The sequence below is a fragment of the Rattus rattus genome, chromosome X, assembly GCF_011064425.1.
Source record: "Rattus rattus isolate New Zealand chromosome X, Rrattus_CSIRO_v1, whole genome shotgun sequence".
NCBI classification, from domain to species: Eukaryota; Metazoa; Chordata; class Mammalia; order Rodentia; family Muridae; genus Rattus; species Rattus rattus.
In genome coordinates this window covers 78,851,582-78,861,225 of record NC_046172.1, presented here as the reverse complement: position 1 = coordinate 78,861,225, position 9,644 = coordinate 78,851,582, and the positions used below count along the sequence as shown (strand labels likewise).

At 38.8% G+C, this 9,644-nt stretch overlaps 1 pseudogene; it reads left to right on the top strand.

Annotated features, from left to right (window-relative positions):
• LOC116888009 overlaps window positions 1-8,881 on the top strand; it is a 12,257-nt pseudogene extending 3,376 nt beyond the window's left edge.
• The last annotated feature ends 763 nt before the right edge of the window (window positions 8,882-9,644 follow it).

Here is a 9,644-nt window from a genome sequence, read left to right as displayed (position 1 = left end):
AATCTTTTAAAAATACTATTGGATCCAGTTATTTCCCAAACTGGTTGTTTCTTAGCATACATATGATATACAGATTGCATATATATAATTTATACCATGCATACATTAACTATTATGGTGACCTACAACATTTATACATGATCAATGAAGGAATTGAACCAAATTTCTCTTCTTCCTTCAGGGAATCTCTGGAAAATAATCTACAGTGGCACACTGCAGGAATTCCTGTACGATGACCTCGAACCGGGCACCACATATAAACTAAGAGTCTTTTGCACTTCACCTGCAGGCCAAAGCCGTGTAAGAAACCACAAAGCAATGTTCTCCAAAAGGAGAATTGAAATAAAGTGTCCTATCACTAAATGTTTTCTGACGCTGATCTTGAATTTAGTACAGTAGTAACAACACCTTGTGTTTCTTCAGCCTTCAGATGTATTGACAATTCAGACACCTGCTCTTCCTTCTGAGTCTTGCAGTTCGCAGCCCTTACATAGTAAAACCAAGGGAAGGGATGCCAACGTTCTTGGTGAGTAAGGCTTCCTTATATGACTGACAACTGTCCCTAAGTTTCCTATCCTGTGACTTTTGATTTGTGCGCACATGTTAATATTAGCAACTGGTGTTTCCTGTTAGAACAGAATTGAATAATTCTGAGCACACCAATCATTGGTAATTGACAACCCAGCATTTTAATGTCAAAATCAAGTTATGAATTACTTGACACAGTTTTAAAGAGTTGTCTTAACTCACTCTACAGTATGTTTTATTGTCTTAAGGAAACACTGCTAAAACCTAGGGACCCTGTATGTAACCAAATGATTGCGTTTGTGTTCAGTATGCGCAAAACACTGGGTTACATCACTAATGCAATCCTAGATTTGAGGAGAAAAGGGAAACTGAGTGGATTTTACATATTTTGTAGACAATCGTTCTGTTAATGGGAAGTCTGAAGCACCTGTGCGAGGCAAAAAAGCAAAAGGAACTCATCATGACAAAAAGGAGTGCCCCAGCTCTGAAAAGACATGTGCAGTAAGTAAATTTATTTTTTGAATACCAATAGTTTCTGGTTAAAAATATAAAACAGGAGTAGAAAAATATACCATGCAGGGATCAGGAAAGGTTGATATATACAGAGAAAAGAAGACAGTGGGGCACATCCAAGGCCCTGAACATCTAGGCCAGCCCACAGATGGACCATTCTATACCTCAGGTGACAAAATTTTCTCTGGGAGATACCCTTGGCACTGGATGGTAGCATCCCTTGGACAATATGAATGCTTTCAAGGAGGAGAGAGGGAAAGCCTCTCAGTGGTTATGGTGGTGGCCATTGGTGTAAGGAAACTGCCGTTATCTATGAGACAGAGTGAATGATGCTATAGGTAAGTAGGTATAGAGACTCAGGGCAAATGAACACTGCAGTAGGACACTGGCAAGTGCCATCTGCCTGCTTAAGGAGGAGGAAGTTTGCCTCTTCCTCTCAGAGAAGGGAAGCAGTTGAGATTCTCATGACATCCCTCATTAATAGGATTCAAACAGTGGGGTGTCTTTGAGGGAACTACCCTCAATGAACCAATCCAGGGTCCCAGGAATGGGGGTGGAATTGAGCTGGTGGGAAACCTCAAGGGAGTCATCTAGTGTCTCTGAGTAATGGTCAGATGTGTGTTTGTGTCACAAGAAGGAGTTGTCTGTAGCTAGGGCAGAGCGTCAGGGGATATGGGAGGAAGGGCTGTCTAGAGCCTGCAGGGTAGAAAACATATCAGACAAGACTGGAGGCAACAGACAGGAAACAGAGGAGAGGACAGGAAAACAACTTAGTAGGGATAGATTGAAGGCTGTGACGCATGACAGGAACAGGCTTTGCCTGAAGTTAGAGACATAAGGTGCCAGCTCTGATAGTTGGCATGAGTTCCTTTAGACAAAGGCTACAGGCAGGAAGTAATCGAGCAGTTGGACTAGAATGCTTAAGGCCTGCTTGCAAGCACTGAAGAGGTAAAGGTGAAAGGCACTTGGGAAAGAAAGCACCCTTGAGATCGAACAGAGTGAAGTCAGCTTTTGAGGGGTCTGTGAGGTGTGGGGGCAGTCAGAGTAAGAGTCCTGTTCATGTCCACTAAGAAGAATGTACAGAAATCACTAATTTCGGATGAAAACAGCATTATTTTTACAAACAGAGAATAAATTTATATATAAATGTGTACAAATGAAACTAGTCCTCAAAAGTTAAAAGTTCTGAACCTGAGCCTAGGTGATATAAATAACCCTGAAGTGATAAAGGAAATTAATTCTATATATTAAAAACACTCAGGGGGCTGGAGAGATGGCTCAGTGACTTAGGAGCACTGACTGCTGTCCCAGAGGTCCTGAATTCAAATCCCAGCAACCACTTGGTGGCTCACAACCATCTGTAAGGAGATCCGATCCCTTCTTCTGGTGTCATGAAGACAGCTACAATGTACTTACATACATAAAATAAATCAATTAATAAATAATTCTTTTAAAAAACACTCAGAAATTCCAGGCCCCAAAAGGGTTCACTAGAGAATTCTACAAATCATTTAATGATAAATTAACAGTGAGTTTAACAGTCTTCCTTTCCAGAGACTAGACACTAAAATAAAACCAGAAACCAAGGCAAGCAAAATGGCATGTACACGGAGTCTCGACTACTACTCAAGGTTGAAATTCTAGGATCCCTAACACTCAGAGGATTTGCTCCAACCTGAGGAACAAAGCAAGAATCTCTGTCTTTAAACTTTTACTTCCCTACCCTCAAAACAGGATGAAAGTGAACTTAAAGGCTGGAGGATTATACTTGTGAAATACAGGTGTGTGTGTGTGTGTGTGTGTGTGTGTGTGTGTGTGTGTGTGTGTCGCAAAGGAATAGCACCTAAAAATATAAACACCTCTCCAAACTCAACAGTGAATTGAAACGTCGTTAGGAAACGGGTAAAGATTAGTGAGCAAAGAGAATATACAGAAGGCAAATGAGTGCAGGAAAAGAGGGTCAGCAACATTGACTATTAGGGAAATGCACCAGGAAACACCTTTCCATCTCTTTCAGACCACCTAACCTAAGGAGTAATTAATGGTCCAACGAGTGGTGCCAAAGACATGAGGAAATCGATCATTCATGTGTTACCAATGAAAAGTATAGCCCTTCCCAAAAGAGCACAGTAGCATCTAACGTTTACTTGTAGGACATAAAACTAAATGTAGCTCATACATCCTTCAACAAATGTGTGGTTAAATAAACTATGATACATCCACACTATGACACACTGTTCAGTAATAAAAGTGAATAAATTATTAGTATACACAATTGCTGAAAACTCTCCACACAATTGGCATAACTGGAAACTGAGCCTGCATCGAAGTTTATCTGTAGCACTTTTTAATTTATACTATTCTGAAAATGTCAAAATTGTAGTAATATTGGCTAACAATTAGTGGTTTCCAGAGGTGAGGAGATGGACAGTATAGGAACATTCTGTGGCTATAAGAGAAAGACACAGGAACCTGTAAGGAAAACTTCTTAAAATTGAGGATTGGGGATTTAGCTCAGTGGTAGAGCACTTGCCTAGCAAGCGCAAGGCCGTGGGTTCGATCCCCAGCTCTGAAAAAAAGAAAAAAAATTGAAATAGTCCTAGTCACTGGATAAAACTTAAATACTCACACAAGGGAGTGCACAAAATTCTGACTAACACCAGTGGGTTTTATCAATGGCGATTTCCTGGTTGTGGTGTTGTCTATACATATTGAAAACATTGTCTCCAGAAGAAAATAAGTACAGAATATATATATATATATACATATATATATATATATAATATAACTATAATGTCAAAACAACACGATAATGAATGCTTTCCCAAGAAACTGAAATTGATTAACTGGATGGTATCGAAACAGAGATAGAAACTCAAGCATGAAGACTAATAGTGAACAGTTTAGTGTAGTGGTAGGTGAGATTTTAGAGGTATAGTTTTCCTAAAATATCCACATCAACACTCTCAACTTTTTTTTTTCCCTGGTGTGCTCACTTCACATTCCTAAAAAATGCAGCTTGCAAGTCTCGCCTTTTTTATTCCTGCAGCATAGAAACAAAAGGTTAGAATCTGAGTCTAAGACTCATGGCTTTCCTATGCCACAAAATGGTCCATGCACAGAAAATGGTTGAAGTGAATTGCTAACAAAGCATGTGTTTTTCAGGCTGTAAATATAGTTGGGGTTGGAATGTTTGGAGGAACTGCAAAAGTGACAACACCTGGAACAATACCAACAATGGTTCCAATGTTACAAGAAGTTGAAAACAAAGTGCCTGCCAAGCAGTCATCAACTTGCACATAGCTATCCGGTTAGGGAGGAGCCACACTGCCATGGCTCTCCGATCACTGGATATAACATTGAATATGGAGATAAAAAATCGTGACTGTCAAAAGGGTAAACAGTATGTTCTGAAAAATCTACAACCTAATACTACGCCGGTAAGTCACTATATCTTATTTTGGGTACATGAAGAGGTGTTGAGAATTTTGAGCACATACACATTTGTGTATTTCATACACTTCAGATGCCTTTTGAAAAAGAGTTCTACTTTAATTGGTGAGGTTGATAGCAACAAGAGCCCATGTCTGCTTGCCATCAATAATTCTCAGTAGTAATTACTTCTTGAAATCTGTCTTGTAGTCAGTTATCATCAACATTCTAATATAAATAGAGTGGGTTGATATGAAGAAAATAATTTTATTTACTAAATATCAACTCATACGTTTTACTTTTACACTAGAATCAGAATTCAAGCTATCAATCATTATGGACTAAGCCCTTTTAGCCCATCAATAAGATGCAAAACCAAACCACTGCCACCAGAGCCTCCACAGCTTAATTGTGTGGTCTACGGACACCAGAGTCTCAGACTCAAATGGGGCACGGTCTCGAGCAAAAAGTCACGTGCGATCTTTATCAGCTACAACTTACTAATGGAAGACCGATCTGGCAGGTAACTACACATACCATTTAAAATCTACTGCAGTAGAAAGAAGATTAAACTGATTTATCCTGTCGGGCATGCTAGGTCTCTCTGTCTCTGTCTCTGTCTCTGTCTCTGTCTCTCTGTCTGCTCTGTCTCTCAATCTCTCTCTGTCTCTCAATCTCTCTGTGTGTCTCTCTGTCTCTGTCTCTCTCTCTCTCTCACACACACACACACACACACACACACATATGCTACCATATTGATTTCTATTGGCCTTTTGGTTGTTGTTGTAGTACCTTATTGGCTTAATTAGACTTTTCTGGGCTTCAATGATGACTATAACACTGCCCCCCCCCAATTTTTATCTTCTTTCTCTCAGGTTTTCTGTCATTTACCGTGGGACAGATGTGACTCACAAAGTGCAAAAATTGAGTGAATATACGCAATACAAGTTTAAAATCCAGGCATGTAATGAAGCAGGGGAAGGACCAGAGTCTGACATCTACACTTTCACTACAACCAAGTCCCCACCGACTGCACTTAAAGGTAAATGGAATACACATAGTAGCCATTTTACTGGTGCTTCTACAGAACATATATTAAATTGAGACGTAATTAGAAAACACTAGATTAAGACAGGAGACCTGGTTCAGAAAGACACAGGCTACATGTACTGTCTTATGAAAACTCTTCCTTTTGAGTTTTTATATCAATGTGTTTAGGTGACAGTAACTCTTGGTAGAGGCCAGGACACTAGAAATCATAAGGTAGAAGATAGGCTCTCAGGAAGGGGTACTGAGGGCATCAAACACATACTGTGGAAGGGGGAAGGTTGGAGGTGGAGAAGTTCCAGTAGCATGAGAGAGCAGGAAGCTGGATGAATAGCAAATTAGGAAATTAATCAATTCTAAAAGGGGATGAGAAGGCCATGAGGAAACCTGTTATTTTGTTTGCTGACTAAAAATTAAATCTCATGGCTGGAGGGTTGGATCAGTGGTTAAGAACACTGGATGCTCTTCCAGAAGACCAGGGTTTGATTCCCAGTGCCTGCCTACTTGGAAGATCACCAGTGTCTTAATTCCAGTTCCAGGGGACCTATTTACCCTTCTGGCCTCCATAGATTCGTGGCACAAAGGTGGTGCAGACATATCTTTCATGCATGCAAAACACCCACACATGTGAAATAAACAGTTTAAAATTTTAAAAATTAAATCTTACAATAAAACTAGAAGTAATTTTTATATCATGCTTAACTGGGGATTTAAAGGGCAATGTAAGATTCTTGAAGATTTCAGGCCTGGTAGTGGCGGGGCATGCCTTTAATCCCATAACTCTGGGAGCCAGTCTCATCTACAGAGTGAGTTCAGGACTGCCAGGACTTCACAGAGAATCCGTGCCTTGGAAACCATAAAAAATAGTTTAATAAAACTCCCACAATCAGTATTTTTAAATATCTTAGAGATCATCTACTTTCACCACTACTACTTTTTAAAGGAAGACTTGGAGCTGAAGTTTACTTGTTCGTCTTTCAGAGGACCTGGGTTCGATTCCCATACCCACTTGGTGGTTCAAAAACATGCATTCATTATTCCAGTTCCAGGTCATCTCCTGCCCTCTCTGACCTCTGTGAACACCAGCATACACACTGCTACCCATAGATATCTGCAGGCAAACACACATAAAATAGAATTAATGATTCCAATAAAGCTTTAGAAAAAGAGTCAGACATTTAGTCCCACAGATGGTAGACACACTGGGGAGTAAAGTGCTATGTATCACAGGAACAATGAATACGAGTCTGCAGTTCTCAGAACCTTGGACTTGAGGATTGCTTTTCCATTTCCCAGTTGGGATGTCTGCTTGATCCTGTCTTTCCTCATGAGTCGACTCATTGTTTATATTTACTCCATGTGTATTAATGTTTCCCTTCATGTACAACTGTGAGAGGGTGACAGATCCCCTGTAACTGGAGTTACAGACAGTTCTAAGCTGATATATGGATCCTGTGAATTAAACCTCGGTTCTCAGAGAGAGGAGCCAGTGCCTTAACTTTGGACTCATCTCTCTAGGCCCCAAGTTCAACACTGATATGAAATCATTCCTCTTTAGTATCCTGCTAACTGAAACGCATACAATTTAAATAATCGTGCTTAGATGACAATAATGCCTTCTTCCGTTCTGACTACCGTCCCTATATGTTTAAGTTCCTTTTTCTTAAAATACATAGAATAACATCATGAAATAAATTATCCGCTCCTTTCTGTCTCACATAATTGCTGAACTCCTACAATAATGCTTTTATTAATACAAAAACACTTCTAAATGTACAATGTACCAAATAAATACCATGCAGATTATTCGAGAATTAAAGAGGCACTATTAAAGTTTGTATAACTTAAATAGAAAAGCACTATTAAGTTATAACTTTGTTAAGGATCTGCTACAATTATGGTGCTTCATGGTATAACAAAATTATTTCCAATAATAATTATAGTTTGTGGGGTGTGCTAGTACATGCCTTTAAAGTCATCAAAAGAAGGGCAAAGCCAGGGGAATATCTGTGTCTTCAAGTCTGGTCTGGCCATCACAGCGAGTTCCTGGCCAGGCACTACAACATAGTGAGACATTCGCTCAAAATACATAAATATCTTTCTAAAGTATGTCTATGTACTTCATATATTAGGTCTAATTGTTATTGTAATGATTGTGTGATTGCATGAGTCTTTTTGCAATGTATTCGAAATCATTTAAGAAAAAAATAGAGCCTTCTAAAATGTAATATTTTCCCCAGCACCCAAAGTACATCCACTGAATAACAACTGTTATGAGATCAAATGGGAGACTTTGGAACCAATTAAAGGTGACCCCATTGTGTACTGTCTTCAAGTCAACACCGGAAAAAAGGCTCATCAGGTATATTGTCTCAAATTTAGTCTTTAACATTTTGCCAGGCATGGCAGTACTTTTTATCCTCAGCACTTGTGGGGTATGGGCAGGAGGATACAGACAGCTTTTCTTGACTACCTAGCAAGTCTGAAGGTAGAGACCTTGCCTTAATAAAATGCCAGAGTGCGGTGGGACCTGCCTTTGATCCCAGTACTTGGGAGGCAGAGGCAGGTGGACCTTTGATTTGAGGCCAGCCTGGTCTAAGGAGTGAGGAGTTATAGGATAATCAGGATTAAGAAATTAAATTATAGTTCTATGTCCAGTGGAGGGTTGCCCTTTTGGCAGGGAGTAAGTCATTTCTAAAGGTGTTTAACTAAATCTTACCCCAAATTCCATCTCATCCATAGTATTTATGTCTTTATTTGGAGACAACTAACTTACTTATTTCATTGAATTATGCAGTATCTCTTGCTTGATTCTTACTAGCCTTAACCCATGGTTCACATATATAATGTATTTAAGCTTTAAAAGTTGTAGGGTTTGCTATGCTTTATTGAATAAAATTATCTAAGCAATATTGAATCCCCTCAGAACATTAGAAATATTGAGTTAAAGTTTTCTTTATAATGAACATATTCATGATATAATTTTCATTTTGCTTGTTATAAAATTCTATCTACTTTGAATTGAAAAGGAAACCATAATTTTCATTTGATCCTTTTTCCCTAGATTTACAAAGGACCGAACACTTCCTTTGCCTTTTCGAACTATGACGCAAATTCACGCTACCGCTTCAAGGTCTGTGCAGGACGCCAATATGAAACCTCCAATGGTCTCCAAGAGCTGTGGGGGCCATATAGCCCCAGTGCTCTCTTCTCGACCCATAAGCATCACTCAGGGCATGGCAAAGGCAGTGGGGGTAAAGGAAAAGGCAACCACAGTGAGAAAGGGGAAAAGTGCAAGGTAGGGTTTGCATTTATTGCTGTTTTGTGTGCTGTTGCAATTCAGTTCTTCTCCTTCATCTAGTCTATGATTAGGAAAAAAGAAAGCAAACTATATCACATTTAGAAATCTTAGAGACATCTTAATGCTCACGCATATACTTAATGCTTATAGTTAGAAAGTAGATACATCTCAATGATTAATCATATACTTAATGCTTATTGATGCAAAGTAGTAGCAGAAAACAAAACAGAAACCAAAATATTTTTAAAAAAGCACAAAAACCGCTATCTTCACTTTACAAGCTTTTATGACAGTAGAGAGATTTCTAAGGAAACATGTACCTTCCATTTTACCATTTCCATTGTTCTCTCAACAAACATTGCCTTGTTATATAAAACTCTGTTATCTGTGGAAAACACTTTCTGCCTTCATTTTCAAGTTAATATTTTCAAAGAAAATTAGAACTATGAAATGACAACACTATTTTGAAATTATTTTAGAACAAAATAAGAAAGATCACTTCAATCTGTCCTGTTAACGCCCACATGAAGTAATAAAAATGTATCTACCAAACTTCTTGTGTATGCTTATTTGTTTAAAATAATACATTCAGCCATTGTTTTCTACTCTGATAAAGACTTGGGGAGTTTGTTAGGATTCACTAAAGAACAAAACTTGCAAAATATATATTCATGCACACACACACATACACACAAACAGAATGCCTAGGAGCATATGTAGTCTAGACAGTCCAACACTGAATGCCTAGGAGCATATGTAGTCTAGACAGTCCAACACTGACTGTCTCCTGACAAAAAAGTCAAGAACTATTAGTTCATCCGCA